This window comes from Rhinolophus sinicus, linkage group LG06 (genome assembly GCF_036562045.2).
Source record: "Rhinolophus sinicus isolate RSC01 linkage group LG06, ASM3656204v1, whole genome shotgun sequence".
NCBI lineage: Eukaryota > Metazoa > Chordata > Mammalia > Chiroptera > Rhinolophidae > Rhinolophus > Rhinolophus sinicus.
Genome location: NC_133756.1, coordinates 28,622,866 through 28,647,781, shown reverse-complemented (window position 1 = coordinate 28,647,781; position 24,916 = coordinate 28,622,866). Strand labels below are relative to the sequence as shown.

Genomic DNA, 24,916 nt, shown 5'->3' with positions numbered 1-24,916 from the left:
ACTTCATGTGCTTCTAATTCTGGAATGCAGGTCAAAAAAACAAAAACAAAAACCCAAAACCAAAAAAACAAACAGAAAACAAACAAACAAACACAAAACAGCAGTTAGCTTGGATGTGCTTTTCTTTCTTTTTTTAAGAAAATTATTTATTTTTTTCTTTAATCTTTATTTTTGTTTCAGGTGTACAACATAGAGATTAGACATTTATATAACCTATGAAGTGATTAGCCCAATAAATCTAATACCTATTTGGCACCATACATAGTGACTGCAATATTATTGACTGTATTCCTTATGCTGTACTTTACGTTCCTCTGATGATTTTGTAGCTCCCAATTTGTACTTCTTACGTCCTTCACCTTTTTCACCTATCCCCTCAACCTGCCTCCCATCTGGCAGCCATCAAAATGTTCTCTGTATCTATAAGTTTATTTCTATTTTATTTGTTTGTTTATTTTGTTTTCCAGATTGCACATATAAGTGAATCATATAGCATTTGTCTATCTCTGTCTGATTTACTCCACTTAGCTCAGTAACCTCTAGGTCCATTCATGTTGTTGCAAATGGCAAGATTTCATTCTTTTTATTTTGTTACTCAGCCAATGCTGAGTAATATTCCACTGTATATACGTCCCACCTCTTCTTTATCCATTCTTCCATTAATGGGCACCCTGACTGTCTCCATATTGTGGCTGTTATAAATAATACTGCAGGGAACACATGGATGCACACGTCCCTTCAAATTTGTGTTTTGCGTTTCTTTGACTAAATGCCCAGAAGTGATATTACTGGGTTCTTCTTTGTGTCTTGTTATAGCCTTTGTTTTGAAGTCTATTTTGTCAGGAATAAGTATTGCTACCCTGACTCTTTTTTGTTTGTTTGTTTCCATTTTCATGAAATACCTTATTCCACCCTTTTACTTCAGTCTCTGTGTGTCTTTCAATCTGAAGTGAGACTTGTAGGCAGCATATGTAAGAGTTTTGTTTTCTTATCCATTCAGCCACACTATGTCTTTTGATTGGAGCATTTGATTTCTTCATATTTAAAGTAATTGTTGATAGATATGTAGTTATTGCCATTTTATTATTCATATTTTTGCCCCCCCATCTCCTCCTCCTCCTCCTCCTCCTCCTCCTCCTCCTCCTCCTCCTCCTCCTCCTCCTCCTCCTCCTCCTCCTCCTCTTCTTCTTCTTCTTCTTCTTCTTCTTCTTCTTCTTCTTCTTCTTCTTCTTCTTCTTCTTTTTCTTCTTCAAGTCCCTCTAACATTTCTTGTAATACTAGTTTGGTGATGATGAACTCCTTTAGCTTTTTCTTGTCTGGGAAGCTCTTTATCTGTGCTGCAATTCTAAATGATAGCTTTGCTGGGTAGAGTAATCCTGTTTGTAGGTCCTTGCTTTTTATCACTTTGAATATTTTGAGCCAAACCCTTATAGCCTGCAAAATTTCTGTTGAGAAATCAGCTGACAGTCTAATGAGAGCTCCCTTTTAGGTAACTAATTGCTTTCTCTTGCTGCTTTTACAATTCTCTCTTTGTCTTTAACTTTTGGCATTTTAATTATGATGTGTCTTGGTGTGGCTCTTTTTGGGTCCATCTCATTTGGGATCTCTGCACTTCTTGGGCTTGTATGTGTATTTCCTTCACAGGTTAGAGAAGTTTTCAGTCATTACTTCTTCAAATAGGTTTCAGTTCCTTGTTCTCTCTTCTCCTTCTGGTACCTCTATGATGCCAATGTTGGTAAGCTTGATGTTGTTCCATAGGCCCCTTAAACTCTCCTCATTTTTTTGGATTATTTTTTCTTTTTTGCTGTTCTGGTTGGGTGTTTTCTGTTACCTTACCTTTTAAATCATTGCTTGGATCCTCTACTTCATCTAATCTACTGTTGATTCCCTATAATGTATTCTTCATTTCAGTTATTGTATTCTTTATTTATGACTTTTTTTTTAATGTTTTCTGTCTCCATTTGTATGTTTCCTATCTCTCTGTTGAAGTTCTCCCTGAGATCAGTGAGCATCCTTATAACCTGTGTTTGACACTCTGCATCTGGTAGATTGCTTGTCTCTATTTTGTTTAGCTCTTTTTCTGGAGCTTTGTTCTGTTCTTTCATTTGGGACATGTTTCTGTGTCTCTCTGTTTCACTGCCTCCCTGTGTTTATTTCAATGTATTAGGTAGAGCTGCTATGTCTCTCAGTCTTAGTAGAGTGAACTTATGTAGTAAGGGCCCTGTGGGGCCCAATAGCACAGTCTCCCCGGTCATCTGAGCTGGTTGCATGTGCCCTTCTATTGTAGTTGAGTCTTGGTTGCTATTTGCATGTCAGTGAGAGGGACTGACCCTTGCACTGATTTGTTGTGAGGACTAGCCATGACTACAGTGGAGAAACTATTGTGCAGGGGCTGACTGGATTCGCTTTAGCAGGGCTTTGGTGCCTGTGCAGCCTGCTTTTTGGGCATGTTGTCCTCAGAGGCGGCCGGGTGGTACTCTGGCTCCATCTTTCGCTTCTTGCTTTTTTGACTCTCATGTCACATTTTTTAGTAGAGTTCTAAATGATTTCCCCAATTCTCACTTCCTCCTTTGTTTGATTCTACACATGCTCACCATGATAATTGTCCTATAGCAAAGTTCTGATTATGTCACCATTGTTCAAAAACCTTCTCCAAGCCAATCAAAAGGTTTTACCAAACCTCTGGAAAGGAAGGTGAAAGAAATTCTTGTTTGCACTTTTTTACATGTACACAAGACAAGTGTTGGCTATTGCAGATAGGGTGGAATAGCTCAACATAGGTTCATATGTTATCTAGGGGGCTACAAGGACCATTTTTGAATGTATTGCTGTGAAATTTACTTACATACTTAACATTACTAAGTACACATCCTGTGTATGCTATTGGCAAAATGGGGCAGGATAAGCAGGGTGTCTCAGTTAGTTTGGGCAGCTGTAACAGAATACAATATACTATGTGGCTTAAACAATAGAAATTTATTTTTTACAGTTCTATGCTAAAAATATCCTAGTAACAGAAAGTACACTAGAGTGCAGATTTTAAAAATTCTTAAAGATTTCTATGAAGAGTTTACTTTTTTATAAGTAGTTTTAACCATTTTTGTTTCCATACAAATATCTGTGTCCTCTTATATTGCTTAGGTTATTCTCTATTCAGAGATTTTACAAAGCAAATATTCATCTGATAGTGGCAGAAGCACTAAATTGTTGGACATGATTCCTGCGTATTTTCCACCATCATTATAAAAACCACTAAGGCAGATTTTAGGTTCTATGTCTCAGCTGATCTTTGCATTACCCGATAAGGTTGGTAATGATATTCTCATTTTCATATGAGGAAACTAGGGCACAAGGAAGTAAATATATCTGTAATTATAATGATAATACGAAGGACATTTAAGTTTTGGATTATACATTTTATCCATATCATTTCCTTTGCTTTTTATATGCTTAACCTATGTAAAAATAAATAAATAAATAAATAAATACATAAATAAATAAAAAATAAATAAATAAATAAAAGGCAGAGCAATATACATTTGTAGGATGAATAGTCAGATATGAATCCTTATGGTCAATTATAATAAGGTCCAGATGGTTAGTGCTCTGAGCTACTAGAGACCCCATTTGATGCCCCAGTTACCTACCATTATTAGGATCAGGATGGGCATCAACTGACACTTAATAAAGTAGATGATATAATTTGGTGAAAAGAACATGGGCTTTGAAATCTGTCCAGGAATCAGTTTTTAGCTCTGCCACTTACCAGCCATAAGATGAAGAGTAACTCCTCTGAATCTCCATCTCCATATGTGCAAAATGTTAATAATAGTAGTATGTATCTTATGAGGACTAAATGAGATAGCAAACAGGAAAGTACCTACGATTGTCCTTGATACAGAGCAGGCACATCATAAGCATTCAATAAATGTTAGTTAAATATGAATTATAGTGTTATGCATTAATATTAATTAATGTAAAATTCAATCTCTCCCTCTTTGGGGTTTACAAACTAATTGGTGAGACATTGATGAATGACGGCATTAAGGCAGCAAAGACCAAGTGCCAAGTAAAAAGAAATCATGGGAGGTCAGTGGAGATTCTTGAAGGCTAGGACAGAACAACTGACTTCTTTTAGGAGAAAGGCAAGCTCTTATTTAGATAAATAGGGAGGAAAGAGCATGCATGTTGTGGAAAAAGAGAAATAACTTCTAAGAGAAATGTAAATAGTGGTTATGGGAAGAAGAGCCCATAATTATGGGTGGAGCACAGATACTGCAAGGTGGGCTGTATATTGTGCTTTACAGTTTACAAAATATTTTGCTTCATTTGGGATTCTCCTCAGATATAAAAGGAGGAGAGGACAAATTTCACTATCTTCTTTTGACAAATAGACAAAGAAGAAATAGAAACTCGGAAAGGTGAAGTGACTTGGCTAAGGCAGCAACACCTCTACTAAGTAGCAGAGTGGAAGCTCAAACTCCAATATGCTGCCTCCCAGGACTTAGGGAAGTAGCAGGGGGAGGAATAAGACTAAAGAAGTTACAGAAAAAATTGTGACTTTGAGTGACAGCCTTAGGGGTTTGGAATTTTTATTCTGTAAGAATAGGAAACCACAAGAGCTTATGACCAAAATACACGTGCAAAGTAATACTTTTGAAGATTAGTTTAGTAGCAGGACCTGGGATGGATGTCTATTCCTCAGACAAGAGAGAGTTCTTCTAGAATCTATCTCTTTAGAGACTACTGTCCAAATGAATTTTAGGACAAAGAGGGTTCTATTCTTTATGCCGTCTTGGAGAAAGCCCTCTTAATCAGGGAAATGGAGCTATTAGCACACTGGCAGCCTTTTCTGTTCTGCATTTTAAATTGTTAATTCAATTTATTTCTGGATAAAATATCTGTTTAAATCAAGCCAGTTTGCAAAACTGACAGCTCCATGGGGGGAAAATGTTTTTGGGAAAAAGATCATATGCATGACTAAGCTATATTTTAATTTAAGCAAGTGTTCTGATTAAATCATAAAAGGAATGAAAATGGCATAACGGGAACATCATAACTCATTGAATTGGGGTCAGGTTCACTTCCACCACACAGCGCCAATGCAATAAAGCACTGGGTTTGGTGGAAAAACTAAAGATTTGGAGCAAGTCAGATCTGGGTTCAAATCTTGAACCTCCAAGAGGTCAGGAATACGTTGCCCACTGTTATAACCCTAGCATCTATAAAAACTATCTGTCTCAGAGTAGGTACTGTACAAAGATTTGCCAAAATCAAATGAAATGAGAACTCGATCTTACCATTTACCAACTGGAAAACATCGCATAAGTGACTTTGCCTTACTGAGACAGTTTTTCATCTGAAAATAGAGATAACAGAATTATTATAAGGGTTAGATATAATGAAAGTAAGCAAGGTCTTGACTTGGGAGTGGGATACTTTGGTAGCTATTTCATGAACCCAGGTTATAACCTGGGGTTTCCCTTTCATGTGTTCCCCAGTATGCTTGGCTGGGCTGTGACAATGTCCTAAAGGTCCCTAAATGAGACAGGAGGTATTCAGGTTTATGTCCTCAGGAATTAGCAGAGTACTTTTTCTAATAGGTGCTCAGCTGTTGAAATTAAATTTTCCAAGTTGGTAGAAATTTGAACCAAACTATTCCTAATTATCAATTAGTTTATTTAGGAAGATGATAGATGCTCATATAAAGAACACATTTTTTAATACTATTATTTTATGAGCTCTTCCACCAAGACATATTACATTATTTTACTTTGTATTTTAAATCCCTATAACAAAGTCCCTCCTAAAGTATTTCCATTTTGAAGATAAGGAAATAGAGAAATCAAGGGACAAGCTCAAGGTGACACATTAAATAAACAGCAGAGCTGACATTTGAACCAGGGCTTTTGGATTCAATGCTGTAGTACTTTATAGAGGTATTCCATGTACATTTGTTGATTGAATTAATGGGCAAGGGCCAATCATACACAGCTTTAACTTTCCTTCAGTCACAAGATGTTCTTTTAGCTCCTGTCATGCAGATATTAAAAATAAGGAATCTGGCTTTGGTTCAGTGGCTAAAAGCATGTGTAGTCTGGAACTGTTGGTTTTTTGTTAGACTATTCATAAGTATATATCAGTCTTACAAGAGCAAGGGCATCATTTCGATTTATTATGTACTCTCTCTTCCACCAAAAGAGAGAGAAATGAAGTAAAATATGATGAAAAGGCCATAGAGAAGAGGCTATGAATTTAATGTTCATAACAGCAGTAGCTAACATTTATTATATTCCAGTTATGTAACAGGCCTGTGCTATGTGCTGTACATACATTATTTCACAATGACCCTCTGAGGGCATATTGTTGTCCTCAAGTTGTAAAATAAGAAACTGCTCAGAACTCTCCACTGGCTTCCTGTCTCACTCAAGGTAGTGCCAAATGTTCTCACCACAGCTCACAAAGCCCTCCGTGACCAATCTGATAATCATAAACGGAGTGTAGGAAACACAATATTGTGAGTGAGATTAACACCTGCAACATCTGCACTACTGCAGATATTGGGGTGCAATGGAAAAGCACAGGAATATTATGGTCTCCCCAATTCTGCCCTATGTGAGGAAACCTACTTCAGTCCAGGCTCCAGCTGGGAGAGAGAATAAGGAGGGACAAACTTTTCATCTCCATGGCAATGTTTGAGAATCCTTCCCCTCCACCCCCAAAAAAGGGGTAGAGCATTGCCCCATATGGTACAGAGTATAGGGGAAAATGGGGCTGCGATACCGCCAAAAAGACAAAGACATTTCCCAGGGAACAAATATTAAGTTGCAGTCACTGTTTGGGGCATAAATGAGGGCACAATGTTTCTTAAGGATACTTTGATAAAAACAAACAAACAAACAAAAAACCAAAATAAAGTCTTTAGCTAAAATGGAGAATGGACAGTTACAGAGACGAAGGCTTTCCTATGGGTGAAAGAGAGAAGAAGGTGGCCCTGTGGTTGTGAAATGCTCGTATTCCTGGAGGATGTCAGTTTTGCCTTGAAGAGGATCCGTTTATCCCTTTTCAGTCCCTTGAGAGACTATTCGCTAATTTGGGAGTTGGCATTCTTGGTGAAGCTTGATTTGAACTCTTACTTTCTTTGATGGCTGTGGAGAAGAGGACAGGAGAGATGGAAAAGTGGAGCATCTGGAAACTCCTTGTGGAATTGTGCTTGCTAACCCTCCACCTGGATACATGAGAGAGGCAGATGGCGGGCTGTGCTTTACAAAAACGTCTCTGTGCAGCTACTGAGGACTGTGCCAGGAGGTCGTCAGTCCTGGGTGTGGCCTTACCACCAGCTCTCTATCCCATCCTTTACCCATTCCTGACAGGTAGAAAGAAAATTTGCATAACAAACTGTTAAACATTCAGTTTTTACCCACCTCCGAGGCACTCTTTGTCCTCAGCAGTTCAAATGGTTAGTGACCCCTTCAAAATCAACATCATTTGTCAAATCAAATTAGGTTTGTTACTAAGTGCAAGGCAGTGACATTCATCTTTTTGATGCTTTCAAACCAGTCTGAGGTGAAGTTCTATGGAATCGACTTGGTATGCTGAACGAGTCACTTCCTCAAGGAGGCAATTGTCAGAAAAACAGGAGACTTAGCTGGAAGGTAAATATTGTTGGGTCACTTGAAATGTATGCAGATTTGACATTTCCCTTCTGATTAGCATGTCTACACATGAAAGTTTTTTGTATGTCACATCTGATAGTTCAGATGCCATTGTAATGTCAGTAAGCATTTGATATAAACTTAATTTTGCTCTGGATGAAGAAAATGGAAGAATTAAGGGAAAAACAAGATGGTAACATCATTTGGGGTGACACATGGAATAGTATAGGGAGTATTCTAGCAGAGCTGAAATTTCAGACTCACGCCTGTTTGATGCCAAAGTCTACGCCTCTCCCACTGTAGCATTTTGCCTCCTTCAGTTGCAAAATTTTCAACCTAGTCCTGACAGGAAACCTTAATTGAAAGTATCAAACAGTGCCTCAGCTTGCAAATATATAACCAGAATCTCAGAGCATTTTTCTGGTCCAACTTGCTCCTTTTATAAATAATGAGGATCCAGCCTTCAATTGAACCCATCCAGTGGCCAGGAGCTCACTATTTCACCTTTCATTCATGCCTATATTTATCTCCATAATGCTATGCTTATTCATATACTGATAGCTCTACTTATGACCTTATATGCTTAAATGTACAATTGGATCTACACCTAATTAGGAATGTAGAGTATTTGCTCTGTTAGAGAATGTGCTATCTTTCATTTATGATGTCATTTGATCATCACAATAAACCAGTAAGATATGTCCTATTATTATCCTCACTGTATAGAAGAATTCGGACTTAAGAAGCTAAGTAAGTTGCCCAAGCCACACAACTAAGGAGTAGTACCTCTGACTCCTTAGTATATCACCTCCTAGCTTCAAACATTTTCCTAACACAATGGCAATCCACAGCCTGTAACATGCAACAAGAGCATTGTCAGGAGAGAAAATGCAGCCTTCAACGTCAGTTTGAAGTTGGCTATCTAATCTTACCTTATTTCCTGCTGTCAAAATTTTATAAAATAAAGCACTTGTCTAAGAGCAATGAAAAAGAGCTTCGGCTAAATCCAGGCTTTTATCAGCATCCATACATAAAGACCTTTCTCAGACCTTGCACCACAGATTAGATCAAGAGTTGGCAAACTATGGCCCACGGTCCAAATCCTGTTCACTTCTTGATTTTTTAAAGTAAAGTTTTATTAGAACACAGACATGTTCATTCATTTACATATTGTCTATAGCGGTTTTCTCACTACAAGGGCAAAGTTGAGTAATTGAGACAGAGACTATATAGCTTGCAGTGTCTAAAATAATTTCTGATCCCTTGGGAAAAGTTTGCCAACTCCTAGGTTAGGACTTTTGCATAAAGCCTTTATGTCATCTATTGAAAATGTATACAAAGTGAATGACAGGCGTCAGGGCCGAGGGTAGGCCACCCCAAAATATACCATAATAGCATGTTGATTATTTTTAATTAAAGTTACTTGAAAAGCAGCTGGTGCAAGAAGGATATGTTGGTCCTCTTTTGCCTCCTTGAATGCAGACAATAAATGTCCCCTGTGAAATGTGCTTCTCCTTGCTTGAAGGACGGGGTGGACACTAAAAGAGACTTATCCTTATCACCAGAGTTCAGGGATTCAGGGCGCAAAACCTGTATAAACAAATTTAGTTACTTCTTTTTTTTTTTTTTCAAATTTATTTACTTATTTTTTAATTAGTTTCAGGTGCACAAGACAAAGCAAAACTTAGACGTTTATCATTTATATCCCTCACAAGCCAAAACATTGCCTAGATTCCTCACAAATGAGCACCCACACCTAAGTTTCTTTGTCCTGTCAAATCCTTACAGATTTATTTTTTCTTATCTACATATTATAAAAAGCTTCCTGCTTCAATCATTTATCTGAGCATCATTTATGATCTCCCATGTGCATGTATTAAATTGTTTTTTTCTCCTGTTAGTCTGGTCTTGGGGCAATTTTATTAGTAGTAGAGCCACAAGAACTCAGGAAGGGAAGCAGATGGATTTCTCCCTCCCTGACACAGGGTATCATGGAGAGACCACATATACTATATGAGAAATTACAAAGTTATAGCCAAAATAGTGTTCTAAGCTGGAGAACCGAGGGAAAGAAATAATATCCAAAGGATATTTTATTTCAAGCCCTCTGTTATTAACACTGGGATTCTAAAATAGCTCCTGCAATCCTAGCTCAAGCACTAGAGGATATTAACTTTATTCGGTTATCCTGTTATCCTGACTCTTCCCTTAAAGCAGGGTTTCTCAACCTCAGATTCACCTGGGGAAATTAACAAAACACATACCTACAGGTTACTGCACCATGGATAGAAATCTCAGACCTACTAAGTCAAAAACCTGTGGAATGGAACAGGACATTCATATTTTCAAAATGCTTTATTAAGCAGCCAATGTCTGGGTATCATTGCCACAAACAACTGCAAATAGATCTACTTCATCTTTCTGCAAGCATTTGAAGGTAGTTATAATTCCCATGGTTTACCCATCATCTATATGTCCATAACTTAATCTTAACCCTTTTCTGAGTGGCAGACGTATTCATTTCATGTCTACTTAGTATTTATATTCGGTATCTCAAACTTTACCTGCCACAGCATAAACTTGATTTTTCCACCAAACTCATCTCTATGCCAGTTAATGGCACCACTATTCAGTTGCCTAATCCCCAATTCTAAAATGTTTACGTTCACATGAATGTTGTCATTCATGCTAGCCTCATAGGTCCTCTTTCTGTTCCTTGAACACTAAGCTCATTAATTTTCAGGAACTTTGCTCTTGCTCTTCCTTGAGTTCAGAAACTTCTTCATGTCTAGTTCCTCCTTATCATCTAGGATTCAGTTCAGAGAAGTGATCCTGGCTACCGTATCCAAAGAAAGCACTTTAAAGCAATATATCACTTGTATTGAACCACCTTGTTGTACTTCTCATATAACGCTATATGAAATTATTATATATGCTTACTTATTACGCTTGTCCCTGCAATAGAATACAAGGTCCACAACAACACCCCAAGTGCCTATACCAATGTGTAGTGCATAATCCTTGCTTAATGTTTGTTAAATGAATAACTACTGTTTCCTTACTTCACCTTTTCTTTTTCAGGCCAAATCTTCCTATTCTTTCAAATACTTAGTGAAGTACACTGTAGGAGTTCAATGTGAGTTCATTAACTCTAATCTGTTCCGTGGTCACAAACAATCCATTCTAGCCCACTTTCTATGTACTTCCTCAGAGCAGACGCTGGTCTTCACCTTCTTTTGAAAGCTGCTTATTCATTTAGTAGTACAATATTGTGTACATAGTGGGTATTGAATAAATGTTGATGAATGAACTATATAATGGGCTTTTGGCTCCATACATCAAGATTTTCTTGAAGGACAGATAATTACTTCTACTTTATATCTGACATTTTAATATAACTGGTTGTGGTCATTATCCTTTGGAATTGCATCCTAGTCAATTCTTTCAAAAAAAGAAGAAAATAAGGCAAAATTACCTTGTGAGCAATCCACAATTGGATTTGCATTTAAAAATTGCCGAGTGAGCACTCCTGCCTGATGGCCAAATGAAATTAATCTCTCGTAACTCAAGGTCTCATCTATTTGGAGAGACGGGGGCTGGACTCAAGGAGGCTGCAGGCTTTTTAAATGGTAAAAGTCATCTCTCTCATTTATATTTATAGTGTGTCCGCAATCTTCTCTCACTATGCTAGCCAGTGCGAATATAAAGGTGGTTAAGATACTGGGCCTATTCTTGCTCTCTTCCCACCCGTGTCCAGCCTGCATGTTACTTCTTGGAAGAGTCCCACATCGCTGACAAAGGGATGGATTGGATGTTAATAATAGTTTGTTCCTTCTCCTGGAAACAGTTTCTGGTCAATGGGTAGACACCTGACCCAGTGGAGCCAGTTTCTCTTTATTAAAAGTTTGAATTAAAGGAACAGATACCTGGGGGAGTTAGCCCCTGAGTTATGTATATGGTAGAGTACAGATGTCTATGAATTCCTGCTGCTCTGGTCCCTGGGAAGAATTATGCTTGATGTCATGAGACCCGATTATTTATTTTCATTTTTGGATTTCAGTGAAGCCTTAAGAGATTTTAAATAGCCTTCTGTTTCTTGCAATAACATTTCCATAAGACACAATTATGTAGATGAAGAGATATGTAAACGAAAATGTATACTTCAGTGTGATCAGTGCTGTGATAGAGGTTTGGGCAGGTTGCTATGTAAGCAAATAGTGAGGACCTTAAACCTGGCCTAAGGAAGTCAGAGAAAGCTTGCAGGACACATCACCTAAAGTGAGTTATGAAGAGTAATCATTATCTTGGTGAAAAATGGTGGGGAGGAAAAAGGGAGGTTTATGCAAACATGAAGAAATCCAAGAAACTGTGAAACAGCAAGTATATTTGGGGAAATATAAGTTTAATATAATTGGAGCTCAATGTATAAAGTGATGAAGTGGAAAGGAATGCATCTGGAAAAGTAGGTAGAAGCAAGACCATATCGTGTCTTTCATAAGATACTAAGGAGTTTGGACTTGACTTTCGAATCTGCCAAATGACCAGTTTTGATCCTTTCTCTGAGGAAATCCAGACTATACCCTCAAGCATCTTCTAGCTATTTCATAACTGCTTTATAGGAGTGATCCAAGGCAAACTTATGGAAAACTGAAACAAAACAAAACAAACAAAAAAATACTTGGCATGTGGAAAGAAGCTGACATTCAAAATCACTAGTTCAGAGTTTGAGGTTCTGCTCATGTGATCTCTTGCTGAGTAATACTGAACGAGGAATTTAATCTCTCTGAGCCTGTTTCCTCATCTATAAAATGGAAGTTAAAAAAATATCTACCTCCCAGAGTTGTAGGTGAGATCCAAATGTTCACAAATATTTTAGTGCCCTACTGTATGTCCGTTTCTGACCTTACTCTTTCATAGGCAAGATCTCAATGAATTATAGCCACCTCTTGAAGTAAGTAGATATGATTGTCTCCACATTCAAAATGGGGAAACTCAGGTTCAGGGAGGTAAAGTGTCTGTTTAGTTGCATACCAGCTAGATGTAGAAGAGCTAGTATTCAAAATCATATCTGTTGGACTTTAAATTCAGTGCTCTTTTCCCAAACCTGAGCTCCTAATAGTAAAGAAGCAAATGAGAATTTTTAAAATAATCGTGTTTCAGCTAAAAAGTATTGTATGCGTACTGGTTGTTGCCTTTCAATGGCTGAAGTTAATGCCTGCTGAACCCCACCTCCTCTTTTTGGAGGGCTTCTGTCGCTCAAGTATCCTGTCTACTTGGGCTTGCTTCTTCTTATAGACAAAATGCTTCCACACACCTTGGGGTACCACCTAGGCTGCCCACCAAGGCATCACCTGGGTTCAACGTCCTCTCTGACTACCTATCCAACTTGACCTTTTTATGATGTTCTATTGCATTAGGGTCTTGCTGAGAACCTAAAAATTCACCTGATTAATTGATTTACGTACAGTATGAGAGTCTTTTATTAAGTTATTTTAGTATCCCTCATTGTATCTTTCCTTTTAGAGGCTCCTTGGAGACTCAGTTCCTTAATCCAGCATTTCTTAAAGCTGTTCTTAGAAATGTTAATGCAAGGAGTTGTTCCATTAAAAAAGAATTCTTGAGAATCACTATATTGGTTAACATACTAAACACTCTTAGGAATTCTGCAGATTAAAAAAATAGCTTTTCTAACTTAATGATTTTTCTTTGTTTGAATAAATTCTCTTTTTGTGGATCATCCGTTAATGTCTCATAAAATCAGCATTATGCAGAATACACTTTGGGAAACCCAGAGCTTTAATAAAAACGGTCTTTGTGGAAATTCTGGCATTGTACTGCCTGAAAGGAGTGATTTTGTGAGGGTATGAGTATACTTTTCAAAATATAGCATATTGGCAATATTCTTAGGAGTTTTATGGAGCTTGAAGATTATACAGTTGGTAGGGACTCTCTAAGGGAAAGAAAATACAATTATGAATCAAAATTAGGTTTTGGAGGTGACTTGTGTAAGTGAAGAGCCCTCCAGCTTAAACTTCGTCACCTTTATCATCAATCCACAAATGACTGGACTATTTTAAAGTAGTATAAGCCCAGCCTGGCTTGTTTTCATACAGTAAGTGAAAGAATAGTGGACGAGGTAACAGCAGGCTTATGTTCTTGACCAGAACTGCCGACTTTCACTTACTAGATTCTGTGAAATTTCTTATCCTCACAGGCTTTATTTTTCAAATGAAGCAATAATTGTCCTATTAATGATGAAGAATCATTTTGAAGAGGTAATTAATGGGGAAGCATTAAAAAAAAAAAGTAGCCATGTAGCTCCATACAAATACAGGTTGTGATTGTAAAAAAACTTAATTCTAAGTACTACACATATGCTAACAATTATTAATATTGTTGCATGTCAAATAAAAACAAATCTGGACTTAAGAAGAGACTTTATCTAAAAAGAATATCACAATAATGAAAGTGAAACTATTTCAATAGAGAAGCTGCTTTGACCGTAAGATCTGCAAGCATCTCAGACAGAAAAGGGATTTTCTTTTACAGGGAGGAGTAAACACTGCCGAGGTCAGCGGATTCTCAGGCCGGGCCATTTAGGAGGGGTTGTTTCCAGTTCCATGCTTGGTGGTGGACCAAAGTCCAGACACCTGGGGAAAAGAGAGAACCCTGAGGAAAGTTTAGTCAAGTCAAGTTATGGGCGTTTTGTCAAGACTCGTCAGTGGAAAGAAATGGTTCAGTTAGTTCTGTATGAAACAAAGAATGGAAATTTAGAAGGTCTGCGTTTGGTCTTTCCATAGATGAATAAGGGGTCATCCATGAGGCATCCTGTACATCCTCACAGCTGTAAATATTGTAGAAATGTTATTGGTTATTTTTCAGTATCATTATTAGTGTCCCCATGGGCTCTGCCATTGTCCTCTTCTTCTCCTTCTCTTTCCCCCCTCCTTCTCCTCTTCCTCTTTTTCTCCTTTCCCTCCTTTCCCCCTTCTCTTCCTCTTCCTCCTCCTTCTTCTTCCACTTTAAGGATAGATCTCAACTCATGCAGCAAAAAGAGGAAGGCAGCAATCATTCATAAAATGAATATTAGGTGTCTGACCCAGGGCTACTCACTATTCATAATAAAATCCCAACATGTATGTTTAGTGTCCCCATATTACAAATAGGGAAACTGAGTCTTAGCAAGGTTTACGTGTATAAGCTCACACAGTTCAGATATGATTGAAGGAGATGATACACATCTAAAGGTGTCTGATTCAATTCTGTTTCTCACCAGGTACATGGAACATGAGCTGGTCATGTGCACAAAACAGCCCACCTTTATCTCAGGAATATGGAGACGAGGTGGAGAAAGAGACATCTCAGCTCCATATGTATGTGAATAATTGCTTTTATTTTATTTGGGAAGCAATGAGCTTATTCTCTCTATAGGGGTGTGTGTGTGTGTGTGTGTGTGTGTGTGTGTGTGTGTGTTTCAAAGAAAAAGATAAAGAGGAGAGAGGGAGAGAAAGAAAGAAAAAAAAAACCCATTAAGCCCATATTGCACGTTGGCTGCCAGCAATGTTTCTTTTAAAAATAAAATGAAAATGTTCAGTTGTAGATTTTTTTCCCTTTTGGAGAGATACAAGAATTGCAAAGAGTGCCAGACAGCACTAGCATATGCTTATTTTTCTAACTCAATGTGGGCATCCTTTCTTAAACATTTTGTATAAATATATTTATTCTCCCACTGAGACCTTGCCTGCCAGGTTCAGGAACAACTGAGTAAGCAGATGAGTTATAAACCAAGGAAAGAAAAGGAGAGATTGCCATGGAAATGCTGATGGCCCCTTTATTCCTGCTGAGTACATTGCCCAGGTATAATAAATTAATGGCTGATGCATCGATGATAAATCTATCGTGGTTTTCATACTCAAAGTAAAAGATATTTCATTCTGTCTTTGCTGGAGATGTAGTCGGAAAGCAAGGAAATGTTGACATCCGGTGGGCAAGACTGAAAAAAAAAATCACAGACACACAAAAACCCTTTGGTGTACAACCCACATTTGCAAGCTGTCTGCATTTCTTATATTGGCTTCAGCTTTGACAAATGTAAAAAAGTCACTAATATTTTGACACTCTCCCTGCCCAAGTCTGATACCAGCTGGCTGTGAAGCCACATACTCATTGTTCCACTGGATTTTAAAGACTGGGTCCCAGCCAAAGGACTGGACTGGATCCATTCATTCATTTTTAAGATTGAAGTTGCAGCTTAACTGTAATGACCATTTCTCAACACAATCTGGAAACCTCTTCCAAATCTAACAGATGCCTGAGAGGCAAATGTGCATTTGGATTGGAAACCACTCTCTCGGATAAAGAAACAAAAGGTGATCTTTGAATGTGAAAACAATTCCTTGTATGGAGAGCAATTAATATTCTGTGTATTGATTATGTCTTACTTAAAAAAATGCTCATGCTTTTCAAACCTTTGTAAAAAGACACTAATTTTATCATTTTAAGTAAAAATGAAAATTTAAATTGCAGATAGAGTATGACAACACTTGTGGAAAAATATGTCCCAAAATAAAATTGGAAGAAAACACCAAAATGTCAAAAATGCTAACTGGGAGCAGGGAGTAGGGGGACATCTTTAAGGTTATAGTGATTTTTTTTCTTTCTTTCTACTTTTCAGTAGTTTTCTTCTATAATAAGTTTTAAATATAGTTGGGGGAAAATGAGCTATTTGTTCCTTTGAAAATGTGCTCTGTTTCTTTTAATTTTACTCTATTTTCAACTCTGGTGACCATATTGTTCTGATAATCATAAGCAACTATTGCTAAAGTGTGCTACAGCCATGGAAAATAAAACTGCTCTGTAACCTACAAAAAATATATTTGCTTTCTATTTCTAAAAAATGCTCCCCTGCTGTGTGTTCCTGCTGTCCCGTTTTTTTTTTTTTTCTTCAGTCATTTAATATTTGGAGGCATTAACCCTGATCACTTGCAAATTTTCCATTGAAATTTATTTTCAGGTTAGCAGACGCTTGGAAAAACTGCCATCATAAGGCTATAGAAGAGAGGGAATTATAACTTGATCCTGAAATCATTTGAGGGGATTATTTGCAAGGCGTGATGTGATGCTTCTATTTTTTAGTGTCAGAATAACCTTTGAGAAATTCTTTGTATTATCATTTTCATATAAATAGAATTCATTGTGTCCTTCCATTTGCCAGATACTGCGTGAAGGACTTATATGTACTTCTCATGTAACTCTCAGACAATTTTATAAATTAAATATCTTCATCATATACACTTCAGTTGAGGAAACTGATACGTAGCTGGACTAAAAATCTGAACCTACATCAGTTTGCTTTCAGTCCATGCATTGTTTATCATTAAACTACTGGGTTTTGCATTCAGAAAGACTTGCTTTTTCATCTCAGTGTCTCCACTTAGAATCTGCTGAATCCAGCCAGTCACTATGCCCCTTTAAATCCCAGTTTCCCAGTAAAATGGGTATAATAAAGTTGAAGACACAGGGTAGTTGCAAGGATTAAAATAGCTAATGCCGTTAGCATAGTTTGGAGAAAAATCCTCAGATTCCAGAACATCCCATCCAAGTAAAAACTACTGAAAATGAACACAGAGATAGGAGTCTTCAAAAACATTTCTTTATCTTGCCTGTAAAAATTTGACATTATTCCTCCACAGCCTGTAGCCATATTCAACCCTCTGGCTTATGCAGCACTGATTAAAAAACGGATTGCCAGCAGTCATCTGTGATTGTCTACCACAAGCACTGCTCTTCTCTTCCTCCACCCAAGTGTCCCATGCACTATTCATGAGTTCCACAATATTCCAAACTTTAATTTCCACAGATTAATTCTCACTAATTATTCACCATATGAACCTTCGCAGGAGAATTCCACTGGATGCTCTGCCATCCTGAGGCAGGAAAGACAATGTCGAATCGTTTTCTGATTTCAAGTGGAAAACAAACTAATTATGTGGAAATATGATAATAGATTGCGCTGCAGGGACCAGTCCTCTGCAGGCTTCAAAATGTTTGCTTATGATCAGCTCCTTGTGTTATTTCTTCCAGGAGGAGTTGCCCTTTCATAATGCATCAACATTATTGACTGGCCTGTGATTCCTTACTTGGAGTTAAGGTAATTTGCATAATTGTATATTACTTCCGTCTGGTGGAAACAAACAAGATGTTCGGGTGCTAATGATCAAGCAGGCAGCAGTGACTGCTGGGAAAAAATAGCATTAGTAACGTCCAAAAAAACCACCAATAGCAGCTTCTCCGTTTGGCATCTTTCACCACCTTCCTTTGACCTAGCTTTTTATTCCACTTGCACACAGGCACTGTTATTTTTCTGTTTGTGCAAAAATAGGAGGTGGCCTGGGGTAGGCATATATTCCAAACCTATAAAAATATAAAGCATCCTTAGGCTGTGAATTTTCATATATTTGTTTATATTTGTTCAGGTCATTTCTTCTGCGTGCAGTATCTTCCTTCTTTCTGGCATGAAGTGTCTTATTCTTTAAAATCGAGCTGAATTGCTGCTCTCCTTTTGATGTCCTCCAACTTTTCCACTTAGGGTACATTGTTCTCCAAATGAACAAATGTCAAACGAACACAATAGGTGCTCAGCAAATTACTCTCATTTATTTGCTTAACAAATAGTTTTAGATCTTCACAGTTTGCTAGTTCTATTCTAGGCACTCTGGATAGAGTGAACAAGTAATAAAAAAAATAAATCTTCCTTTCCTTCAATTCTTTAATGTTCCTTTTCTCTGCAGCAATTCATATCTCTATTTAGCAATTATTTATTCTGTCTTGTAGTACACCTAGTGGACAGGGTCATAGTTTACTTATCTTTGTAATTCCATGACCAGGTACCTAATAAGTGCTAAATAAATGCCTGTTGAATAGACTTGAAGTTTCAGAAGAGTAGATCATGCAAACTGCTTGATGAATTCCATTAGGGATGAAATTGGTGTACTGTACTTACCAGCTCCTAGTGATTTGTAGAGGCTGCACGAAATACTGAGAAAAGGATTTTGAGGCAGCATTCGAAGTCTGACAATTAGGTTGCAAAGATATTGCTAACCTTTATGATATCAGAGGGATTATTCATTATGAATTTGTACCAACTGGACAAACAGTTAACTAAGTTTACTATTTGGAAGTGCTGAAAAGGCTGCATGAACTTTTTGCCAACGATTCATGGCTCTTGCATCACGACAATGCACCAGCTCACACAGCACTGTCTGTGAGGAATTTTTTAGCCAGTAAACAAATCACTGTATTGGAACACCCTTTCTACTCACCTGCTCTGGCCCCCAATGACTTCTTTCTTTACATGAAGATAAAGGAACTATTGAAAGGAAGACATTTTGATGACATTCAGGACATCAAGGGTAATACGATGACAGCTCTGATGGCCATTCCAGAAAAAGAGTTCCAATATTGCTTCGAAGGGTGAACTAGGTGCTGGCGTCGGTGCATAGCTTCCCAAGGGGAGTACTTCGAAGGTGACCATAGTGATATTCAGCACTGAGGCGTGTAGCACTTTTTCTAGGATGAGTTTATGGACTTAATTGTTCGACCTGGTATATGTATGTATGTTTTATGGGTTGAATTGATGAGTTTATCAGGTTGCCTACAGCTCAAGTGTTTAACAGCTTATGATCTATCAAGCATATTGCAGGTTTGTGGTTTTGAACATTAATCCCTTGAAACAAAATATTTTGATTTATTTTTTATGGAAGTAATAAGATCGGCCATCATTGAGCTATGCACCTTCCATAATTATTTTAATTAATTTGTCACAGCACCACCACACATTAGGTCCTTTTAATCCCAGTTTACAGATGTAGAAACTGAAGTTGAACAACTTGACCAGTATGAAAAGGGTTGTGAATGGCAAACCCAAAGTTCAAGTTTGGTTTGTTCTGACTCCAAAGTCTGTGCTTCTTTTTCACTATCCTCAATACAAACCGTCATTTAGTTCTAGTCTAAACCATACGTTTTTGCATTTCTGAAAAAGGAGCCACTTTGACCTAGTGCATAATGAGTCAAATATATGTGAGGCATTTCAATGATTGTGGTCTTTGTGGGTGTTAAAGGGGCAGGGACCTTGTGCGTGGGTGTGTGTGCAGACAGATTGAAGAGGAAAAGCGGCTGCAAATGGAAAGACACTGAAAATGGAAGGAAACTTGAGTGTGTTTAGTATGACAGGCATTGTGTTACATGCTGCATGATTTTCTTATAGACTTTTTAGGATGAGCATTACTGGTTCCATTTCTCAGAATAAGAAAATATAGGCTCAAGATAAGCTGAGTAACTACATTAATAGTAAGAGGGATATTGTTTATTCCACTTGTCAAGTATTATATCCCTATTTCAATATTGTGTCTTCTGCCTAGCACAAATTAGACGCTAAATGCACACACACACACACACACACACACACACACACATTTGATGATTAATAAGAAGAAAACCAGATTTTAAATCCAAGTCTGTTTGACTCCAAAGCCTGTGCTATTACTATCATGCCAGGCTGCCCTTGGGAAGTTTAAAGTGTGCTTGAGACTTTGAAACAAGTTCTATTTTTTAAGGATAACTTCTTATACAGCTGCTTCAATGCAGCTGGTCTTTGGAAAAAAATGTTTATAAGAAGGCTTGGCAGGTTTCTTGGACATTAAATATCTCTTACAAAATAATATTTTGATGGATTACATGTAAATGAATCAGAAACATATGGCTTCCATTTCCTTTAGAATGCACTCACAGAATGATTTTATGTGTTTGGCAAAATGGATTTTCCTGAATGCCACCTCCAACATGTCCTTCCCCTTTCACCCCAAGTCCTTTATATCCAAGAGGACTGGAAGATCTATGAATCCCACAAAACCCTGGAACCCTCTATCTCTGCTTCTGACGCCACAATCACACATAGGTCATTTTCCCTTTTATTTCCAATAGCAGAAGCAGCTGCTGTTCCATAAGGCAACAGGTAGCCGCCTCTGGCTTCCCCAGAATGTGAGTCCCTCATCAAAGGAGATACCCACTTACCTATAGTGGGAATGCTGAACACTCAGTCATTTCAGCCAAAGAGACTTCCTCTTCATGTACACAACATTAGGTCATATAAACTTTCTAATATAAATGTGTATATATTTTGAGCCTTTTTAACAAAGAGACTCTGAGTCTTGGGGCATTCATGTGAAAAACCCATTGGACTGGGCACAATCAGATGTTTCTCTAGAGCAGAAAATGCCATTATGTCCCATGGAGTATAAAATGCACCCATCTGACTTCATAGCAAGGGTTCTAATCACAACATACACACTAGTAAAGTGGCAGAACAGACTGATGACCAAAGGGACCACAAAGAAAGTCAGGAGTGCCCCATCAGGCTCTGAAGAGCTTTTTATATTCATTCTCAAAAGCCAGTATCTAAGTTACAATGGTTGACCTTAACATTCAACTTAGATCAATGGAAAAATTGAGGTATCTATAATTAGTGATTTATTATAAATGGGTTATTGTGACATTCCAATGTCTATAAGTTGGAGAGAACAGGGCTGGGGCAGAAAATATGATCCCATTCAAATTACAAAAGCAGTAATTTCCAAAGAAAGTAACATGTACAGGTTTCACCTAAGTCTATAGGTATCACAAACTCACATGCGTCAGGGATTAAGGTAAATGAGTGAACACAAGATGGAAGACAGTTTTGTTGGGGGCTGCGAGAAGCAGGAGTAAGCAAAATCCCTCTGTAACATTCAAATTCATAAATTTTAAATCACTATTTGCAGATATATCCTTGAATCCCAGAAACAGGTATATCTTTGCACACCTGGTTTTTAACCTCTGTGACCAGTGACTTCTGAGCAAATCTAGTTCTCTTATACCTGCAAATATTCCCTCTGTTTTCCACTCTTGCCTACTTTCTCCAACCTGACTTGACCTACAAATGGAATGGCTGGATTGGCAATAGAGGGTTAGCCTGCATTTACTCTTGAGAAAATTCCCCAGTGCTATAGTACAGCCCTGCCACCTTCACTTTCTATCCCCTTTCCTCCTTCTTATTTTTTTCTTCTCACATGGAATTTCTGTTTGCAGGAAAGGAACTTGATTTTGTTCACAGCAATATGATTTATACCCAGAAAGGGAATGTAGGATGGAAGCAAGATAGTACCAAAGTTGTGTTTTCAGATTGGATGGGTTGGATGGGCCAGTCTGAAATAATAAGAGAGCAAGAGGAAAGGTCAATAATAATATAGGTGAAGGAAAAGAGCTGAGTACTATTGAATCAAGTACATTTAATATAAATAATATATTTTTAGCTATCTGCTTAGGTTATTTTCATCTTATTATAGGTCTGTTGTCAAATATTCTTTGTAGCGTCCATCTGGAAAAGTACCACATCCTGTCTCATGGACTTGCCTCAATGAGAAGTAGTATATAATGTAATGGCTGAGATCACTGGCTTTGGAGTCAGATATCTGAGTTTGAATCCCAGGTCCCAAATTTTCCTAAGGTCACATAGCTTATTACATCAGAACATGTTACTTGGTGTTTATTCAAAATATTTATTGAATAGTTATTTTGTATACTTTAGATTTCACAAAGCACTTTTACGCTCTTGGTCTCATGTATCCTAAAATACTGTTGTAAGACAGGAAGGGAAAAAATAAGTAATGCCACTGTTCCCATTTGAGAGATGTGAACACAGGGGCTCATCAAATTTATTTGAATTGTTTAGGGCCACAAAGCTAGTAAGCATCAGAGACTAGAAATCCACATCTGACTCTGAGACTACCATTTCCCCCATACTATACTTCACCAACAGACTATATTAAAAAGTGTCATGAGTCTGCTTAAATCCAGTGAAAATGTGACCTAAAAGATTTGAGGACATGTGAAATAGTGATCATATGTTTATGCAAAATGGTTTGTCATTTCTGTTAGAAGAAAACAATGTATCTGTATCAATATTTTCAGAGAACTGCATTGTAGAATCAGCAATCAGAAAACAAGCTTATTTATACATATTCTGATTCACTGCCTCTTGGAATGAATTAAGTTCATAGCAACAAAACAACCCTATGACTATAGTGAAATTACATGCAAAGGTCCTTGGCTTAATGTGTGTGTCCTCCTAAAATTTCATATGTTGAAGCTCTAATCCCCACTGTAATGTAAATAGGAGATAGAACCTTTGGGTGGTAATTAGGTTTAGATAAGGTCATGAGGGTAGTACCCTCATGATGGGATTAATGCCCTTATAAGAAGAAGAAGAGACATCAGAGCTTCCATTCTCTACCATGAGAGGGTACAGGGAGAAGATGGCCATCTGCAAGACAGGAACAGAACCTTCACCAGGAACTGAATCTGTCATAACTTTGATTTTTGAATCCCCACCTTCCAAAACTGTGAGAAATATATCTCTGTTATTTAAGCCACCTTCTCTACAGTATTTTGTTATAATAGAGTCATGTAATTAAGATAGGCATGCTGTAGAATATAAAATCTTTCTCAACTACTAAGATAGAAAATTTCATCAGAGAAGTAAATCTATAAAAATAATCAAATAGAAAATGTACAGTGAAAAATGTAAGTATTAAAATTTGAAAGTTAATAAATAGGTTTAACAGCAGATTGGACACAGGAGAGAGAGTAAATTATTGGAAGAAAAGTTAGTAGGAAAAATAAAAAACATAGAAAAAAGTATGGGAAATGTAGAAAAGAGCATAAAAGAATATGGAATGTGGAGGAAATGTCTCACCTATGCATAATCAGAGACCTACCAGAAGAGAGAAAGAAGATAGAGGGAAAGAATGTTGGAAGAAATCTGGGCTAAGAATTGTCCAAAACTTGCAAAAGACATCAGTCCACAGAAGGTGAAAAACTCTATAAACCTCATAAAGTATCAAAACAAAGAATTATGCAAAATGGTTTATGCACACGTCTTATGCACACTTCATAGCAAACTGCTGACAATCCAAAGACAACGAGAAAATCTTGACAGCGGTCAGATGAAAAGAAATAATATATATTGCCTTCAAAGGAGTAATAAGACTGATGGCAGATTTTTAAACAATTTATTGAGGTATAATTGAAGTACACTACATTGCACGTATTTAAAGTGTACAATCAGATTAGTTTTGATCTATGTCACATATACTAGTGAGATCATCACCACAGTAAAGATCCTAAATATTTCTGTCACTTCTACAATTTCCTTGTGCCCCTTTGTAATCCAGTCCTCCCTCTACCCCATCCCCAGGCAACAACTGATTTGCTTTCTGTCACTATAAATTAGTTTTGAAATTCTATAGTCTTTTATATGGATGGACAATATAGTATGTACTCTTTTTTGCTGTCTTCTTTTACTCAGCATACAGATTTTGAGATTCATTCATGTTATTGCATGATAAATAGTTAAATCTTTTTTATTGCTGAGTAGTGGTTTATTGCATGACTATGCCACAGTTTGTTTATCCATTCACTTGTTGATGGACATTTGGGCTATTTTCAGATTTTTCCTGTTACAAATAAAGCTGCTATAAACATTGTGTAAAGTCTTTGTGTGGACATATGTTTTTGATTCTCTTCAGTAAATACCTAGCAGTAGAATGGTTGGAGTCTATGGTTGGTATATGTATAAATTTGTAAGAAACTGTAAAACTGTTTTCTAAATTGGTTGTACCATTCTCTCTTCCCAGCAGCATCAAGAGTTCCACTTGCTCTACATAATCCCTAACACTTGACAAGATTAGTTTTAAGGGGGGCGGGGGGTGGGGAGTGGGAGATGAGGGTAAGGGGGATCGAATATATGGTGATGGAAGGAGAACTGACTCTGGGTGGTAAACACACAATGGGATTTATAGATGATGTAATACAGAATTGTACACCTGAAATCTATGTAATTTTACTAACAATTGTCACCCCAATAAATTTAATAAAAAAAAAACAAACAAAAAAAAAAACGTTTTAGTCTTCTGCATGGGTTTGTAATGTAGCATGCGGTTTTAAGTTGAAAATCTTAGATACCTAGTGGTGTGGAGCATGGTTTTAAATGCCTAATCATAATTAGCATATCTTCATTTATCAAGTGCTTCTTTAAATCTCTGTCCATTTTCTTAATGTGCTGTTTGTCCTATTATTGATTTTTAAGTATTCTTTATATATCCTTGTTAAAAGTTCTTTGATATGTGTTGCAAACATTTTATCATAGTTTGGGACTTCCATTTTAG

The 24,916-nt window shown here is 37.3% G+C and overlaps 1 long non-coding RNA gene across 8 annotated transcripts in view; it reads left to right on the top strand.

Annotated features, from left to right (window-relative positions):
* Positions 1-24,916, top strand: part of LOC109447115 (calcium/calmodulin-dependent protein kinase type II subunit delta) — a 473,975-nt gene that overhangs the window by 209,397 nt on the left and 239,662 nt on the right. For 7 of the 8 annotated variants that reach the window (XR_012497242.1, XR_012497241.1, XR_012497240.1 and 4 more), the window contains 2 exons: positions 14,932-15,028; positions 17,739-17,805. This is a non-coding gene — a long non-coding RNA (calcium/calmodulin-dependent protein kinase type II subunit delta). Of the gene's footprint in view, positions 1-7,558; positions 7,656-14,931; positions 15,029-17,738; positions 17,806-24,916 lie in introns of those variants that run through there. The other variant, XR_012497243.1, reaches the window with a different exon arrangement.